The 19,005-nt window shown below is 33.8% G+C and overlaps 1 protein-coding gene across 1 annotated transcript in view; it reads right to left on the bottom strand.

The window, feature by feature from the left end:
- Window positions 1-19,005, bottom strand: part of Ets96B (ETS variant transcription factor Ets96B) — a 332,448-nt gene that overhangs the window by 312,879 nt on the left and 564 nt on the right. The gene's annotated exons all lie outside the window — the stretch shown is intronic.

The raw sequence follows: 19,005 nt of genomic DNA, 5'->3' as shown, positions 1-19,005 counted from the left end.
CCGAAATTCCATATATTTCACCTCCTTGTACATTTCCTCATATTTCCCAACTCTTTCTAATTCTTCTATGTACTCGCATTTTCTTTTGTAAAACTCTTCCCTCGCTCTGTCTGTTTCTCTTCGTAATTCATTATTTAACTTTCTGTACATCTTTCTGCCCTCTTCTGTATCAACCTGTTTTCACATCTTCCTCTCCCTCATTTTCTGTAACATCTGCTCTGTAACCCATGGTTTCTTAGCAGTTTTGTGTTCGCGGTAACCTACTGCTTCTTCTGCGGCTTGCTGTAAGCAACGTTTAATATGTTCCCACCGTGCGTTACTACCTGCACCTATTCTTTCCTCGTTTGAACATTTTTCTTCGAATTTTTTAACGAAAAGATTTCTTATTTCCTCGTTTTTCAACTTTTCAGTATTCAACACTTTGTTACCTACTTTTCTTCTGCCTACATTTTTCAGTTGAATATCTACTTCGGCCAGCACAAGATTATGATCAGAGAAAATATCAGCCCCGGGAAGGGTCTTCGCGTTCTTTAAGCTATTCCGATACCTGTCCTGAATCATAACATAGTCTATCTGATATCTTCCACCGTCTATTGGTGATTTCCATGTATATCTTCTTCTCTTGTGCTGATTGAACCAAGTGTTCCCAGTGTTCCCAATTACTAGTGAATTCTGTCTACAGAAATTCACCAGTCCCTCTCGCCAACACTATTTAATGTCTATCTAGAAGAGATAGTGAAAAAGAGTTTACATGATGATTATGGTATTTCGGTAGGAGGTAGAATGATTAGATGCATAAGATTTGCAGATGATATGGCGCTTGTTGCAGAATCTGAAAAGAAAATCAATAAAATGTTAGAAAAAATGAGAAAGGGCTTTGAAGAATATGGGATGAAAATAAATGTTAGAAAGACAAAAGCCATGGTGATTGGAACGAAGGGGTCTGTGTCAAATATAAAAGTAGGAGGGGAGAAAATAGAACAAGTGACTAGTTTTCGATATCTGAGTAGTATTCTTAGTAATAACATGAAGTGCGAACGTGAAATAAAAGCAAGGATAGGAATGGCGAAAGAAGCCTTTAGGAGGAAGAAAAGTATGTTTTGTGGAACCTTGAAGAAAGAGTTGAGAAAAAGACTCATAAAATGCTTCGTGTGGAGTGTTGTACTGTATGGGGCGGAAACGTGGACATTACATAAAGGTGATGAAAATCGACTGGAAGCCTTCGAAATGTGGGTGTGGAGAAGAATGGAAAGAATTAGTTGGGTCGAGCGCAAAACGAATGAGGGAGTGTTAGAAATGGTGGGTGAGAAAAGAACACTTTTAGATATTATTAGGAAGAGGAAGAGAAACTGGTTGGGATAGAATCTGTAACACAATTCAATATAATGGCAGAATAAAGGAAGTGGGAGGAAATAGAAAGTCGCGAGAAAACCACGTGCTCAGCGTTTGAATACTGTAAAGTACTTATATTTATGTAGGATCGAAACAACGACTCCATACAGGATAGCATTATTGAATGTACTGATGAAATAAACAGAAGTGGGAGAACCCCGAGAAAACCAACGTATACGTTGGTTATTAACCAGAAAATCCATTTGGAGCTAGATAAGATTTATAATATAGTAAATAGAATCGTGAACGTTTATTCAATAGCAGTGCAATATTACAAGTATAGTGTGGTACGTAAAAGTGAGAGATAGTCCACAAAAAATCAACGCACAAGATGTTTATCAACCACAAACCCATTGGTAGTAAACTTGAATTAAATTGAGGGCAGAACACAGCATAGGTAACGCTTTACTTCTCAAAGAAAACTAAGATCGAACCGTGAGCCCCTCTCAGTACAAGTGGGCGCTCTATCATTGAATCATTGTACTATCGGATAAACACGTAACATTCTCTAGAATTATCAAAACTTCAATGCGTTAAAGCTGTATAAACATTGATAATTGAAACTTGTAGTAAGTCTTGACTAACTTAATACAAAATGTTTTTTCAAGAAGTTCAGAAATAATACTCTTATTGTTATTATATTGTAAGATATAAGTTATTAAAACAAATAAGTATGGAAATGTCTCCTTTTTATTCTTGTAGAATGACACACGAACTGAAACCTGAAACATTCCACATCATTCACGAAGTGGATTAATTTGATCCCAACAAATGGCTCATTAAAATGTATAAGAAAATTAACAAGGTTCAAATGGTGGAAAAGAAGAAAGAAGAAGAAGAAATGGAGGAAAACAAGGGAAGGGTAAGGCAGAAGATGAAGAAAATGGCAAAGACTACTTTACTTTTTACATACATGACGAATTAGACATCCGTATGTTACTTTTGGTGAAGAAAGTGAAGTCATTGGAGCGTCGAAGATAAAAGAGAAGAAAAAGAAAGAAATGTAAAAAAAGGCGAAGAAAATGAACTGTGTAAATATACAATAATTAAATTGATTATTATGGAGAGGTATTTTGCATACTGCTTTACTTTTTGGCCTTAAATCATTATCTGCTATTAAAATACTGATCGGATTTTTTTTAAATTTTAATTTTGGCATGATATACATTCAAAAAATATGATTTGAGTAAAACTTGTAAAGATATCTTTGAGGTTACCTAGGATGGATTTCAAAGAGAACACAATTACTGTTATTATATTTCACGAAAAAGATGCGAAAATCTCATTTTGTTTTGTGAACAGGACTTGAAAAGTATGTATTTTTTTCTATTTAAGGAAATTTCACAAACATACTTCATGAGCTATTTAAAGATTTATAATGAAAACCTATTTCAGAACATGCAAACCATGTAATTTTCAACAAATCATTGCCTTTTATTTTACTCGTTTTTACACAAGACGATACGATAAGACTTTTTCGAAAATTGTGAAAAGGGTACTTACTGCATTTGAAAATAGCATACGCATTAAATTATTATTATTATTGGATAAAACACAGAATACAGTTTAAGAGTCCAGAAGAGATTACAAGAAAACTGTTCAACAATCGATGCGAGAGAGTTTTGTCTCGTGTTAGAACAGAACCGTTATATAAATTACATATTAAATAGATCGCCCGAGCCAAATGATACACAATAAATTATAAACTAAAATATTTTTGGCTGTAGAACTTCGATCTGCCTTGTGGAATTTTAATTAAGAAATAAACACATAAAATTATTTACGCATACTACTTGAAGAAGCATTTCGATCTTAAGGATAGAATACTCATAAGAAACATTACTGTGTCGTTTTAATATTGTATACCAAAAAACAGACAACACATGCATATGTAAACTGAAGATATGATCCCGAAAAAGGATAAAAATGTTTCTGAATTTCATTTGTATCATCCATAATTGTGATTTATTCAACGTAAAGGAACAGTGTTGTACCAAGGTCTATTAGAACTGAATATTAGTAAAGACCAATACGTAACCAATTAATTAGACACCGTGTAACATTTTTGTGATGGATGTTTTAATAATCGCACTATCCTCAAGGAACATGATGGATATAAAACTTTAAAATATTATAATTCATGGCGTGTTAGGTTTGTACTCAAATATTTGAGGAACGTTTCAATATATTTAAAAATATTTACATTACTGAAATTGGTGAATGGACATTTTCAAACATTTTTTAACCTGCTTCTAAACAAACAATATTTTTATCCTAATACCGTATTATTCTTAGAAAATTTTGTTATGTAATTGGTAACTTTATTCCCAACGAAGCAATTCATAGCTAATTTAAGAAGTTCGTATTAACATGTGCTAAAACTCATTATTAAAAGAAAGGATCTATTTACAAAGAAAATATATAATTGTTAATTTCCAATTTTAAATAGTATGTTTTCAAATTTGGTCCAAAATGTGTGCGTAGATTATGTGAATAATTTTGATGTAAAGCCGATGTTAATAAGAGATTCCTAGTAGCATATGAATATAATAATTGTTTGAAAGTATGTATATATGTAATTTAAACTAATACATGTAATTCTTTATATAGATTCCTATTAAAGAAATAATTATTAAGTATTATAAAATATAAATATATTATATTCTCAAAATTTTGTGTTTTTTTTTATTTTACTTGTACACCTCTCCTTATTTAATAAACAATTATTTTCAGTTGAAAACTTAAAAGAGAAGTATTTTTGAAACATGTAAGTTACAATTTTGTTATCAATTAAAATTAAAATTTTCCTCTATTGTTTTTAAATTACATTTTGAATATATTATATTTTGTCTCGTATTGGTCTTTACTAATATTCAGTTCTAAAAAGGAGAAAATTCTCTTTACAATCCCTTAAAGAATTCGCATTATTTACTTTGTATTCCCATAACTTTAGTTCGATTTTATCATTTACAATAACACTCTTAAAAGTTACATTAAACATAATATTCTTTGTATTTAAATATTAAATAGTTTAAAATATAATTCAACTCATTGATAAAATTATCACGAGGTAAAAAAAACACTTTCAATTCGTTTCTTGTGAAAAATAATTGTTTACATTTTAAAAATATAACTGACCTATAATTGAATCATTTTCATAATTTTGTATTTTGAATTTTCGTTTTATTATTATTTTATATTTTAGAAATATAAAATAATATTTCGTATTTTTTGTTAAAATGTTTCCAAGAATAAATCTTCCATATTTTGAAATTAAAATGTGTGTTAAACACAAACGTTTCATTCAACTATTAACTATATCGTTGTGAAAATGATGAAAAATCTAAATGAAAAAGTACTACATAAAAGTATTAAGTGTATCGTAATCACAAAGTTGAAAAATATTAAGGGAAAATACACGCAAAAACACATTTACATTATGCAAAAGATTTGCATAATGCAAAACAAACTTACATTATGTAAAAATAAAATTATAACATGCAAAATAAATGTACAATATGCAGAAAAACTGAAAGTCAAAATAAAATTACATAATGAAAAAACAAAATTACAATATGGAAAAACAAAACTACAACATGCAAAAATAAAATTACAAAGTGCAAAAATAATTACATGTAGAATAAAAATACAACATGGAAAAATAAAAGCAGAACGTGTAAAAATAATATTTTTTCTTTCAGTACACTAGCTTTAATGTCGTGCTTCTTAAGCTTTGAAACAGGAATTTCAAGTCCGAAATCTGATACTGCCAATCGTAGGACCCTATCACAAGATCTTCAACAAAGGATGCTATTCGGTCTGGTAACCTTTTACAATCATACTTAGGCCTATAGCGATTGGAAAACCCTAGACTGATTTGAAAGTCTTATCACGCACCACAAGAACGGATACGAATTCCTGATGTGGTTCAGTTCGAAAGTCATTTTGGATGCAACAAAATTTTAAAATAATATTGCGAAACCTTGATTATGGATATTACCTCTTTCATTTTCACGTATTTTCATTTTCACGTCTTCAGTTGATTTAAATAGGATGCTTAAACATTTACTAAATTCATTGACTTTTTTGTAAATTGAGCACAATTTAAAAATTTTCAGAATTTGACTTCTTGAAAATCAACAAAGGAGAAGAACGTGAACATAGTTTTGGCATCTATAAACTGCTCAATTGCTTGCTGGTTTGGGATCTAACCGCTGGTGATATGAAGGAGAGCAGTCATGAAATGATGCCGCATTATCAATTCGAATTTTATGCTTAAAGCCATGAAAATAACCTACATATACAGAAGAATAAGCAAAAACATTCCTGTATTTGTACAATAAGTTGTGCACTTGCGTTTTCTGGTCAAGTGGTAAATTTTAACTTATGTCAAAAGATTGATTTTGAAATATTGATAGGTTTGTTTAGCCTTTCTTTGATTTCTTGTTCTGTTCTGTACATAAATTATTGGTTCCTTTTTGTTTTATTTCCTCTTCACCAATTTGAAAAGGGACCTCCTTACACATCTTTTTCGGTAAACGTTACTGAAGTATCTCTTTCTAAAGTTATTGGATGGCTTAACAACGAAAGATTGTCAGCAGAACTTTTCATCATAAGTGTTTTAAAAGAAAATATGCTACATTTGTTTGTTCTTCCGTATATGAATAGAAAAAAAAAACAAGAACGTGCTGGAATTATTATCTTTGTTGTGAAAACGTCAGGTGTAGCTTGTTAGCATAAAGCGGCAGTGACCGTTTGGGACATTTCCGCATTTTTTCTTTGGAAAGATATGGTTTCTTAGATTGGGATATAAAAACATCGTTTTGTAATGCCCCATCAACTTACTTGATGGCATTACAAATATGAAATTTCTTTGTGTTATTAATGTCTAAATAGTCATTTATTTGTTATTACATTATTATAATTTATTTAATCTCATTCGTAATTATTAAATGAATCATTCAGTTTAGTGGCAAATAAATACTTAAAATTCTGCGCCTGAAAAGCTAACGTTGCATGAAGAAGAAGAACAAATTTGATTGTGAAAAAAAAGTTTGCTAATGAAACTAAGTGTGATTCTTTCTAAATGTGGACATTTAATATTAAATATAACAAGAAACAAAATAAATATCTGTAATTAAAGTGTAATCCAGATAAAAGACTAGTAATAACATTTTACTATCCGTTGAAAGTTATAATTTGGTTGAAGATCAATTGATGCTAAGAATAATGTGGTACTGAATAGTTAATTTCGCCCTCTAGAACCAAATTCGATACAACCTGCCGCGTGATATCCAAATTTATGCAAATTCTATATGATTAAATTAAAAACTTTATACATGAAAATATGTTTATGAGAATTGTTTGCTCCCTACATGCCTAAGCTGTTTGTTCGTATCTGTTTATGCACTTTCATGGTTCTGCCCTTACTCTTAATAGCTAACTACTTTTAACCATAAGCAAGACGGGGATACTCAGCGTAATAACATAATATGAATAATCACCTGATTCGAGTGACAAAATATCAATTTGTGAAAAAAAGATAATTATTAGATTTACGACATTATGATAGTCAATGACTTTATGATAAATAAAAGTAACATAATTGTGAAATGAATAATGTTGCATTCTACGTATACGATATGGATAGTGAATGGTTAATTAATTAATGTTAATGTTTACAATTTGGTCACTACGAATCTTGGTGTGTGTTCTGACTGATTGACTGAATTTTGCTCCTGAGTTTCTATAGTTGCTATTGCATGTAATTACCCTGTCAATTTTCCGTGCTTTTGTTTTGCATGTCCTGTAGCCTATGTTGCGTTATGCTTATGACTGTAGAACCTGATTACTATTCACCTTGTCTATAGTGAGTGCATGGATTTAGCTATTGAACTATATATAAACAACTTATACTAAGTTTAGGCTGCCTATTGATAACAATTCAATAAACTCAGATTGAATAAAGGCAATTCATATGGGATATTTGGTGTAATTTGTTATTTAAAAATGATAATGATATTATCTTGTTGGAAAACTTCATTACTTCTCCGAATATTGGTCAAAGCTCAACCTGATGGTTAACTTCCAAGGAGGGATCCTGTCGTTCTGACACGAGTCCTGTGATCTTCCGGCTGGGCCAACGAATTCATTAATTCGTTTACAACTAGAACATCAACGCTGTACTTTCGTCACGATTTATCTAGGACAAGTATAGTGTGTTCACAAACCTACATAACATTACCCTTAAAGAAGTGGTGAAGAGGGGAGTGTTACAGTTTTGGTTTCAAGATGAATTTTGGAATAAAATATTCGTAATAAATCTTGACCAAAAATGGGGTTGAAAAAATGTGTTCCTGGACACGAAAGTAGTGCGAAATACAATGTTGCCAATTCTAAACTTGAAAGCTATGTGCTTCATTTTAATGAGTTTATTTTAAAGTCGCTTAATGTATGTTACAAATGGAACTAATTTGTAATTCTTCGGCAAGTCTCTTTTTGCCCAAAGTGACAAGAATTATCCCGTGCCAATTATCACTGATAACTCCTACAGTACTAGTCTACACCAGCGTTTCCCAAACTTTTTGAACTTGCGGCACACTACTGGTGTAACTTGAAGAATTCTCGCGGCACACTCATAGATATTATTATTATTAGTTGCAAATATAAAATACCATGGTGATTTTTTTCTGTGATTACTGATCTCCTTCTCACAGAGATGAATGCTCGATCACTGGTTTTCCTCTATGCTAATCCATTATGCTTATTTTTCATTCTAATTTTAAAATAGGAAAAAATTGCAATGAAATATAGGACTCAGATTTTTAAAAATACGCTTTCTTTTTTGAAAATTGTATCCAACCTTTCACTAAGAACGAAGATCACTAAATAATGAACGAGCAAACAAATGTCCTGTACTTTTAACTTTGCTGTTTTAACCAAAACCGATGCATATTATTGCAATCACACAGCTTGTGAAGCGTCGAAGTCAAAACACACCTGTTGAACAAAGTGTTGTTCTGTCATTCACGTGCGAATGAGTGCTCTACGAACGTTCACTTGACGCGTACCTTACAAGTGCTTCCATTTCTCGGTTTTAGTATGACTCTCAATTGAAGCGTAACATAGCAGCTAACCGTGGAAATGTGTACGAGCTGAAATAGTGTCTGCTACACAGTAATAGATGTAAAATAATATATCAAAATTCCAGTAATTTTTCCATGGTAGAAATTCATAGTAATGTGAAATACAAAAATATACATTTTTTTCCTATATCTTGCAATTTGGTTGCTATAGAATTAATAATTTTGTTTCGATTTCCTCGCGGCACCGCGGCACACCGGTTGGGAAACGCTGGCCTACACTGACGTTAATCAGTAACTTGTTTTACTTGGCAGTTTCGGCTTGTGTTCTCACAAGCTCATCTAAGACCATCTGATTAGAGTGACTCATGAACTTCAGATGAGCACTGAGTGATGGCAGACAGTGATTTGATAGCCTGGTTCTCACTTGCCCGCGATAAAGGATTTTCTCCGTTCAAATCTGTTTGCTTGATTGTTGGTTTGTCTACATTGCTTTGCTCCATGGCCCTTTCTGAAGCATAACGCGCAAACTGATATTTTGTCTACGTTCTAAAAATTTTGTTGTTATTTTCCGTTTATTGGTATTGCCACCGTGTTTAACATTATATCCGTTCCTCTTTTCGTTGTTTTGATATCGGCCTTTCTATTCTACCTATACTGTGAATTCTGCATTGCATTTTGAGATACTAATTGTGATAGTTTGGTGATTTCATTAGCTAGTCTAGAAATATCAGTAGAATTGTTAGGTTGACGAGAATGAGACGATGGGTGTTGACTCGTTGTGGCAGGTGCATTGGAAGAAAATTGTAGTGATTATTCCGAAAAGACTAGTGGTGGTTGTGCTTCATTTTGTAAAGGAGGGGCTGTATGCAAGAGTTGCAAGTACTCAGGTTGTTGTAAATTTGTAACTACTGGAGGCTTTTGTACATTTGGCCAGATTTAAGGATTTTGCATGGTAAGAATTCCTTATTGTGTGTTCATATTGCGTATTGAAGAAGTGAACATTGCTGAGTTGTTAGGTTCTTTTGTAGATGACAGTATAATTTACGAAGGTTGGTCCTAAAATGAATGAATTGCGTGTGAAAGCTCCACATTCTCTTTATTAACTTGAAACCTCTTCTAACGAATTCAAGCGTTTTTGTAAAATTTGAACAATATCGAATGTTTGTAAAGCAATTTGCTGAAGGAAGTTACGTTGTAACCCTAATGATCAGAAATGTATTTTTTGTTTCTCCATTGCCTTGGGCATTGTTTGTCTTATTACTCTTAGATTACGAAGAAAATAGGCTTCGCTTTTGCGTTTGCCATGGATTTGCTTTTGCTTGTTGAATCTAATAAATTTCCAATTCAACCTTATATGCTGGTAAGTTAGGACAGCTCAAAGCCATTAGTTTTTCTTCTAACTGATTGTATGTGAAAGTTGCCAGTTGATTTTAATTATGTAATTGAAATAGCAAATATAGTGATACTTCCTCGAAGTGCATTGGTGAAATTTCTTTATTTTTTTCGGGTACCCAGAATTGCAAATTGGTCGAACAGCTATAAGAATCTGTCTAATCATCTGTAAACCTACCCTAATATTACGAAAGGTGTGATGTATTAAATAATGGTTTAGGGTTGGTTCCGTCTTTATTCTCTGTGCCCGTCAAATCTGTGTCTTTTTCTCCCAAGTTTTCTTTCTTGTTCTAGTTTTGTGCATAAATTTACTGGTCAATCCGATTTTATTCTTATTCTTTTTTAAAAAATAAAACTTCAAAAATACTTTAGAAACGTACCTGACTTGTAGTTGATTAAAGTCTGTAAAATATAACTGCCTTTAACCTTTGCTAGTGATTAAAATCCCTTTATACGTGTGGTAATATCCATCACATAATATTTGCTTAGGTGGAGTAATTACTAATGTACAAAGGATTTGCGTTTTAATCCCTACATCTTTTAATTACAAAATTACTATGATTCAAGATTTCCTATTACAAAGTTAAGTCCGACGAAGTATTTATGTCCCTTTCTGTAAATCTTCCTCCTCGTTGCTGCCTCTGATATCGTTGACATATCCATACTTCGGGATCATATGATGGCTTGTTGATGATAGTTAATTATGATTGATGACTTGGCTTCTGCTATAGCTCACACATGGTCAGGATATTGCAATATTTACACTTTTCACTAATTTGAAAAACAAAGTTCATTTTCAAATATGAGCAATCACTGTATGTTAAATTCTTATTTTTTTGAACGAAAGATTCATAATTTGTCACTGTAATTTTGTGCATTAACATGAAACAAATATACCATAGTAAATTGGCCATATGTAAGTTAATCGCTCTTTTGTGCTTCACAAAAATTATCACAAATTTCTTCTCTCATACTGCGAGACATTCATTCACGTTTTGCTACACTTTCTGAGCTTTCATGTTGCTTATAAGATTTGTGACACTTTTTTGTTTACTATAACATCTATGACATACGCATAATAGTCAGGTTTCCCTTTATTCAAACTATTCTTCATACAATTAATATTTGTCGGTTTATATATAGTGTGCAGTAAGATCTCGTCAGTCCTTGTAGCTCGACGAAACAAAAATAAAATTAAGGATTTTGAGATTTTGAACTGATAAGTCTAACCCAGGATTTTGTGAACTAAAATCTGTAGAGCAAAGGTAATAGAATGGTTGCTTAAGTTGCTTAACAAAACGAAATTGAATATGTACTTTTCGATTGGGAACAGATTGTGATATTAGCTGTAAAAAGAAGGTAAAAGCGAAAGGATAAACTTTGGATAGGTAAAAATTTAAACAGCACTTGCCTCGAAAAGTCTGCGGTCCTCTACCGATAATTCTCCCCGTGAATTATCGTCTATCCTATGAAACATGGAACATACATAAGCTTCCAAATAACCATTTCGTTGTTGCCGTTCACAAAAGAGTACGCAACTTACATATGTTAACCCTATTAACATGGGTAAGTCTAGGTGCCGAAAATCAACTATCACGAAGAGTTCCTATCTACATCGTCGCCGTTAATTAACTCTGTCTGATGACTTGTTCTCTGAGGTTTCACTCAAAGTCATCGGTCATGGAATTCCTGATTCAATGAATCGAAGGCAAAGTGATTAAATGAAGTATGTATAGGTTGACGTCAGATAAGACGATCCTTAGAAATGTGGACAAAGGAACAATTTGTATCTTTATTCATTAAGAAATATATAAAGGAAAGAGTCAACACAAAATTGAAGTTCTTTTGTCTGAGAGTGTAAATGAATTGTAAGTTGGGCTGAAAGAAATGGAAATTTAAAATAGTTTTAACACCAACTTGATAAAGAATTTTCACTGCCCACGATTTCAAATAAATGTTTATCGTTTTCACAGAATTTCACTCTAACATATCACATATTCAACAATTATTACTTTTATTCAAATCATCATTCATCCCGTGCTGGACACGATATCTTCACAACACAACCATAGGTTGGCGATTTAATACTGCTGTGCTTGCGAGAGCACAGATTTTTCTTGATAGGTAACACTTCTGGTATTGTTCGATGACTTCCACATAACGTTCTCGGTAAAATTATTTTATTTTCACTATATGTTTATAAGCAAATTTTCATGTTCATTAAAATTTGGTTCGGTGAGCCTGTGTAATCCACAAATCTTTTGTTATGAGTTTTCAACACCATAAGTACTGAAGTAAGGACTCTCTATGATTAACTTGAAATATTGAAAACTTTCTGTTTAACAAATGTCATCAATGATATCCTGCGCATACGCATATGTTCAACTTCACTCACACAGGTAGTAATTACAATGTCCATCATTGACAGTTCCCTTCACCAGAAATATTATAAGCATAGTTTATATGAATATATATTCCAACACCAAAATAAAAAAGTGAAGTGAAAATCATTATTTATAAACTTCCAGCACTTTACACATGCACGCAATGTTCTTAAAGTATGTTCAACTAGTATCCGTTTTCCATACCTTCTTGCTGCAAAGTTTCTATTAAGTCTGTTAAATATTTAGGGTTGGTCACAAGATTGGTATATCCATTATGAAAATATTGACATGACGAGAGTTCGACGATGTGCATTTTTGCATACTATAAAAACAGCTCTTCTTGAACTTTTGTGTGGTAATAATATACCAGATTCAGGCTTCATACGAAATAGGATCCACAACCAAACATTCATGTACCCCTGAGCAAGGGCGCCGATCTTGGGGGCCAAGGGAGGCCGGGCCCCCTACTGTATTTATGAATATAAAATATTTGGCATAATTTGAGTACAATTTGTCTTAAAATCTACATATATATATCTTCTGCATGGGCCCCCCAAATTTACAGAGAAATCGGCGCCCCTGCCCCTGAGTTCTAGATACCGTTCGCACAGCCGCCACATATTAATGGAGAATCATGATTCTATTCTTTAATACTATTTTTACATATTTAATATCGACATTATTAAATGATCACTCAGACGATCTTTGTCCAAAATTAAATAAGAGTGATGTTGAATGCTTAAGAGATTGTGGAGGCGAGGGTGTTAACATTTCCGAAAGTGAATCTAGTCTAAATGTCTCATCATGTCCGAGGCTAAATAAATCATCTTCCAAATCTAATTCTGGAAAAAGATTTTGAACTGATGGGGAAAACAATTATCCTCTCTTACTTCTTTTTCTTGTACACGATGTACTTCGCATACTATAAAGGCTCTTCACTATCCCTGAGCAAATTTTGAGTGAGCCAAGAACTCATACGATTTAATTGACAGGTAATAAGTCTAAAAGAGTAAGAAAGCTCGACGTGTTCCATCTCTTTGAGCTACGCTACACATCTAATTTTGTGACATCATTTTTTCAGAAGCTTTCTCAATTTCGATTTGAGTCCCAGACTTAGCGAGCTACTCACGGCTTCCGCGGCTGAATCTACGTACGAGCCTATCTGGCTCGTAAGTTGAGATGAATGGAAGAAGAAATGAGTGAAGTCGTCCAGCCAGACTTCTGGTGTTAATTTTGGATCCCATACAGAAGTCCGGAAGCCTATTTACATGGAACAACTTAGAACTCAGAAATGCCAAGGTCATAAACCACATATATGCGAAACAGCTGAAACGTAACAATTGGTAGATGCTTTTGCCCTTTCTTTGATTGTTGCCCTTAATTATCTTCCATTTCCTCTCCATACCATGCATGCGAAGGTTATTTTGAATTTATCAGTGTTAACTTTAAGTTCACTACTTTTTTAAAAAATTTTTGTTGTTAACACTTGCAGAAATAAGCAGTGTTGGTCTAAACTATGTTGACCTAGTGCCGTGTATAAACGGCCCTCTTGCAGCTGGGACGCTTTATTCGTGACAGTGCACGATTACTAAGATTTTGTCCTTAAGCGACAATACTATGCTAGTATTCAATAATAGATTTAACGGATACCTGGTGTTTAATAATTCAACTTCATCTTTTGTTTCTTCACGACCAGTGAGTTGGAACTTCGTTTTCTTTTCATGTTGGCTTATGTTCTACCATCCTACACCACCAATACCTTTCTTTGGGTAGCAGATTATCCGAATCGCACAGCAGCGCTACGGTTGGACTTAGTCCTATAACCCTCCGTTGGTAACATATATTATACACCGGTGGATGGTAACATGGGGCTACTGATAACCCCAACACTATAAGTGCATGTTCTGTTAACATAAAGTATATGCACAATAACACGAAAAGCTGTTCTTGTCTTTCTTGGTGAAACAAGTGTGTCAGGCTCTACCTTGTTACGATATTGCCTGAATTATTGCTTACTTCAGCCTTTGAATCCGATACCTGTATTTACACACTGACTTAAAATATATTTCAATATTGTTCTGTTCATTCCTAGAAACGCCATCAGTACAGCACTCACAATCTTATTCCAACTCAGAAGAAATAGGTTTTCGAAGTTAAGACCAGATACGGCCACAACTGCAATTATACGTTAAAATGTTCTATGATTCTATTAAAGAAGTTTACGAACGCGAATGGTAACAGGGGTGGCCAGTCACCCCAACACTCCCATAATTCACTAAAGAAAGGTGATGTGAACGAAGAACACATACACGTTAATAAACATTGTTGTTTCCGAAGTCTACATGAAGGCACACGAATCTGAGAATAGTATTTCTAGTATTAAAGAACAGAATAATCCGAAATGGGATTACGCGTCACCCCTGTTACCAACGGAGGGATAAATAGATCCCTGGGATGCGGTAAAAGTCTCAATCTTGTTTCTGGCAATACCTACAGTATATCCTTATGATAATGTATTACAATCCGAGAATTTAGATCCGTCCCACGCAATATAGCTGCAAGTTATCATTAGCTAATAGTTGAATGGTTCACGTAGTTATGCATTTTAATAATACCGGTTACTGAGAGCTGTAAAGCAAATGTTGGTTCATGCTCAACATCCTACGGTTCTCACATACTAGAAACGCTGAAATTCGGTTATACGAGTCTTTAAAATATACTGCAGAAGACATTATGCAATGTGTTACCAACCTGCTACTTGTTTGATATGTCGCTCACTTGCAGTGGGATAATGACTTCACATTACAATTATCATTAAGTGCCAAAATATGTGCGGTTATCTATGATAAACGTTAATACACAAGGCTAATACCTGTAACAGTGTATTTGAAAAATTGTACTAGATTTGTACATCTAAAACTTCTTAAAAATGCAACATTAAAATAAATTAGAGATTTATCATGTTCCATAAATGCATATCCATACTGATATACAAATTAGATATTCCTTGTATTTTCAAAATAGAGCAGATTATAGTAAGTAGTAACACTGCATAATTAATTATAAAGAGCTGTATTATGATTTAAAAAATAACCTTACGCCTCAATCATCTGAATATGTTGATGACAAAGCCCTAAGAAATCAAGAATTCACTAACAAATTAACAGATTGTCAGACCAATATCTGTCACCATCAGCCTGGAACGCGACATTATTGTCATATGTTGATTTAGTACAATGAAGACATATAAAACTAAATATAGAAAATAAGATAACAATTAATAGAATCTAGTGTATATAAAATAGTGTCTAGTATATAGCAATTACACAGCAGTACATACATGAAATAACTACAGTAATAATCGTATACAGTCTACGTTAACTATGGTAGTAATCATAAGAAAAAATCAATATGTAGGTCTAAAAAGGCTATTTCGCAGCACCCGAAATGGCGTATGACCTTCCAGCGCTGTTCTCAAGTCGACCAACACGGTTGCAGCGACGTTGCCAGAGCTATAAAGTGGAAGATTACTTTGGTCAGAACTATGATGGCAATTTGACGTTTCCAATCTAAAACATTTATTGATTTTGAGGTCCCTTTCAGCAGCGAGGATATATGAGACGGGATCTACTGATTAACGTAAAATCCGAACCACATTGGGTGATATCAATAAAAATAAGTAACTACTCCTGAGAAATCCTGCTCGAGAATCGGAGTAACTACACCTGGAGTAATCTCCTCCCTCAATTTCGTACCAATAAAACAAGCCATTACTCAGGTCTAGACTGCTCCAGATTTATGAACGTTCACTCGCGTTTCCTCTGCGCGTAGCAGTGAGTCGTATCAATAAAAGAAGTGGTTACTAACTTATCCCATCCGTCGCGCGGTCATTTCGTTGTATTTAACCTATGGCGTAGTATCCTAAACGCCATGAAACGGGCAAGTAGCAACGACAGTTTCAATCAAAGTGCACTTGTGGTTATTATAAAAGAGTTTCCAGTGGTACACTTTCAAAGTCACAGTTACCAGAAAGTAAACAAAGGAAAGCCGGAGCTTTGAAGGCAATTACAGTGAAATGCAACGAAATATCAAATACATCTACAACTGAGACACAAATCCAAAAGAGAATCTTTAATATTCGAGCGAGAATAAAACAAAAATAAAAAATTAAAAAACGGGAAACAAGAAAGTAACACTGAAACCATGAGAATGAACCTATTGGAGCTGATGGATGTTGATTCGAATCCAGCAATATCAAGATTAACACGACAAGCGCATATCAGGTGTTGTCCAAAGTCTTTGTAGATTTTTTGGCTTTAAGAACGAAATCAGACACTTGGCCCCTTTGTTTCCTTTTTAAAAAAAATCCAGCCAGTCACGTCCATCTGATTGCGTTTTCCACACCATACGTGTCCCCTTTCGCCTTGACATAAACAAAATACATTATCACGTATAAACCCTCCAAAACGTTGAGTTGAGTTGATTTTGAGTTTAACGTCCTTTTCAGTAGCGATGCCATATGAGACGGGACCCACTGATTAACGTGGAATCCGAACCACATGAGCTCCCACCGGGAATCGAACGCGGATCTCTCATGCCAAAGGCATGTACGCTAACCGCTTAGCCACGAAGGAGCTCTTCCTATTAGCGTATTCGTCTTAAAAAAAAAACTAGGTTTCTTCATTGCCACGTGTGTAGTCAAGTGCTCCGATAGCACCCGGAAATGTATATTGTTCTTGCCAGTCTGCCTTTGCTGTTTGCACACTTCCGGAAACAATAAATTTTCAGATTTCGCAATAATCGCATTCATTACACTTGTAGTAGTCATAGACACAGTACTTTGAGCCACACCAGCATCCCCTAACATTCCGACCTGGAATCCCGGATCATCTTGTAATCTCTATTTGCAACATTTCTATGCAGTTTATAAGTGTTTCTACGTAGCAAAACAATCGTATACTCTGCCATATTTCGCATGGAGTCACCTCTTTAGCTTGCTCCACAAATTTGGAGAAGTTACTAGCATCACAGAGGAGTCTTTGATTTTTATTGATATCAAACGCGGAAGTTACTCGGCTCGAGAATAGAGGTGTGGTTACTTCAAAAGGGCAGGGCTTCTCCGAGGTCAGCCGAGGCGAGTAATGCTCAGTTCTCTTTTTATTGATACCAATGCGAGTAACTACTGCAAAATTGGGAATAATGAATAACTTCTCCGTTTTATTGATACCACTCATTAGCTCCCGCCGAGAATTGAACCCAGGTCTCCCAGGCAAGGGCGCGTACGTTAACCGCTTGGCCACGAATGAGTTCCTAATCTGAAACTGTTAACCGAGACTTGTAGATATATTTTTCTGAGAATATTGAGGAAACACCATGCTTCTATCTTTTTCTTTTTCTTTTTATTTTTCGTATTTTGCATTTGTTTTAATTTTTCTGTGATTTCTTGTTATGGTTACTGCTTGATTACGAAAGTTGATTTTATCAATGTAAATCTTCTATATATATAAAAGAGAACGTACAATTTTTTGTCCGCTCATCACGCTAATACGGCTGAGCCAATTTCTTTCATTTTTGGGGGGTTATTAGGATTTGGACCCTAGATGGTTTTTATCATATCACTTTAATTTTTAATTACCAGTGTCTTGAGATAATTGACCATTCAGGTGTCCATAACGTACAAATCCTTTGTTATTAGTTCATCATAGGTAAAAATAAACGTATTTATATGCAACCCGCATGACCGTGTCACTCGGCGGGTTAACATAAATGACAGGCGATATACAGCGGAAAATAGCTTGAATCTTCTGTTTAAAATTTTTTAATTGATTTGCTTATTTTTACAGACACTTTTACAATATGCCAGCACCGGGATGACCGCAGCGAAGCGGGGCGGGTTAACATAAATGACAGGCGATATAATGTTAAGATTTACTGCAATCTTCTATGGTTTTTATCATATCACTTGAAAGCGAAAAAGTAAAAATTATCTAAGTAACAAAGTTTATTGCGTTCCGGGGTGACCGCAGCGAAGCGGGGTGAACGCTGCTAGTTAGCTTAAAAAGATTAACTTTGTGAACGCTTTCTAATTTTAAATTTCCCTTGTGCAAAGCACTAGGTCATTTCTAGATGCAATTTTAAGCAAACTGTATAGCGTATCCTTCTGGTATTATTGTGCAGAACTGTCCGAGGACACTAACCTCAATAATTTTTAACATCACATTATTATTATTATTATTATTATTATTATTATTATTATTATTATTATTATTATTATTATTATTATTATTATTATTATTATTATTATAAATATAGACCATATCAGGTGTTTCTAAACTTTCTTCCGCGAAACCGTGGATCACCACAAAATATTCAATGATGCAATATTATTAATAATTTTCAAGTATATTGTAATTTGAAATATTTCAATTGTTTATTTTTAAGTTAAATCTACCTAACCATATTAGCTAAAGCTGCGATAGATACGGCGTCTAGAACAGAAAACAATGTTTGATGGCTCACGAACCGCAGATGGTCATTTGGGGACCATATTAATTAGGTTAATTAATATTTAAATGAGTGTCAAACTTAGCCACACTGGAATACCGTTTCTCGTAACATCAGTGAAACCAAACAGTGCTGAATCTGGTCGGAGAAATTATGGATGACCATTCATATTCACAAGATGGGATTGGCATTATAGCATTCATCTAGTGCTGGGAGGACAATTATTGTGAAACTACTTGAGAAAAAAT

The sequence above is a fragment of the Thermobia domestica genome, chromosome 13 (assembly GCF_964235325.1).
Source record: "Thermobia domestica chromosome 13, izTheDome1.hap1.1, whole genome shotgun sequence".
NCBI classification, from domain to species: domain Eukaryota; kingdom Metazoa; phylum Arthropoda; class Insecta; order Zygentoma; family Lepismatidae; genus Thermobia; species Thermobia domestica.
Note: the sequence above shows the minus strand (reverse complement) of the source record. Positions and strands in the feature narration are given on the sequence as shown.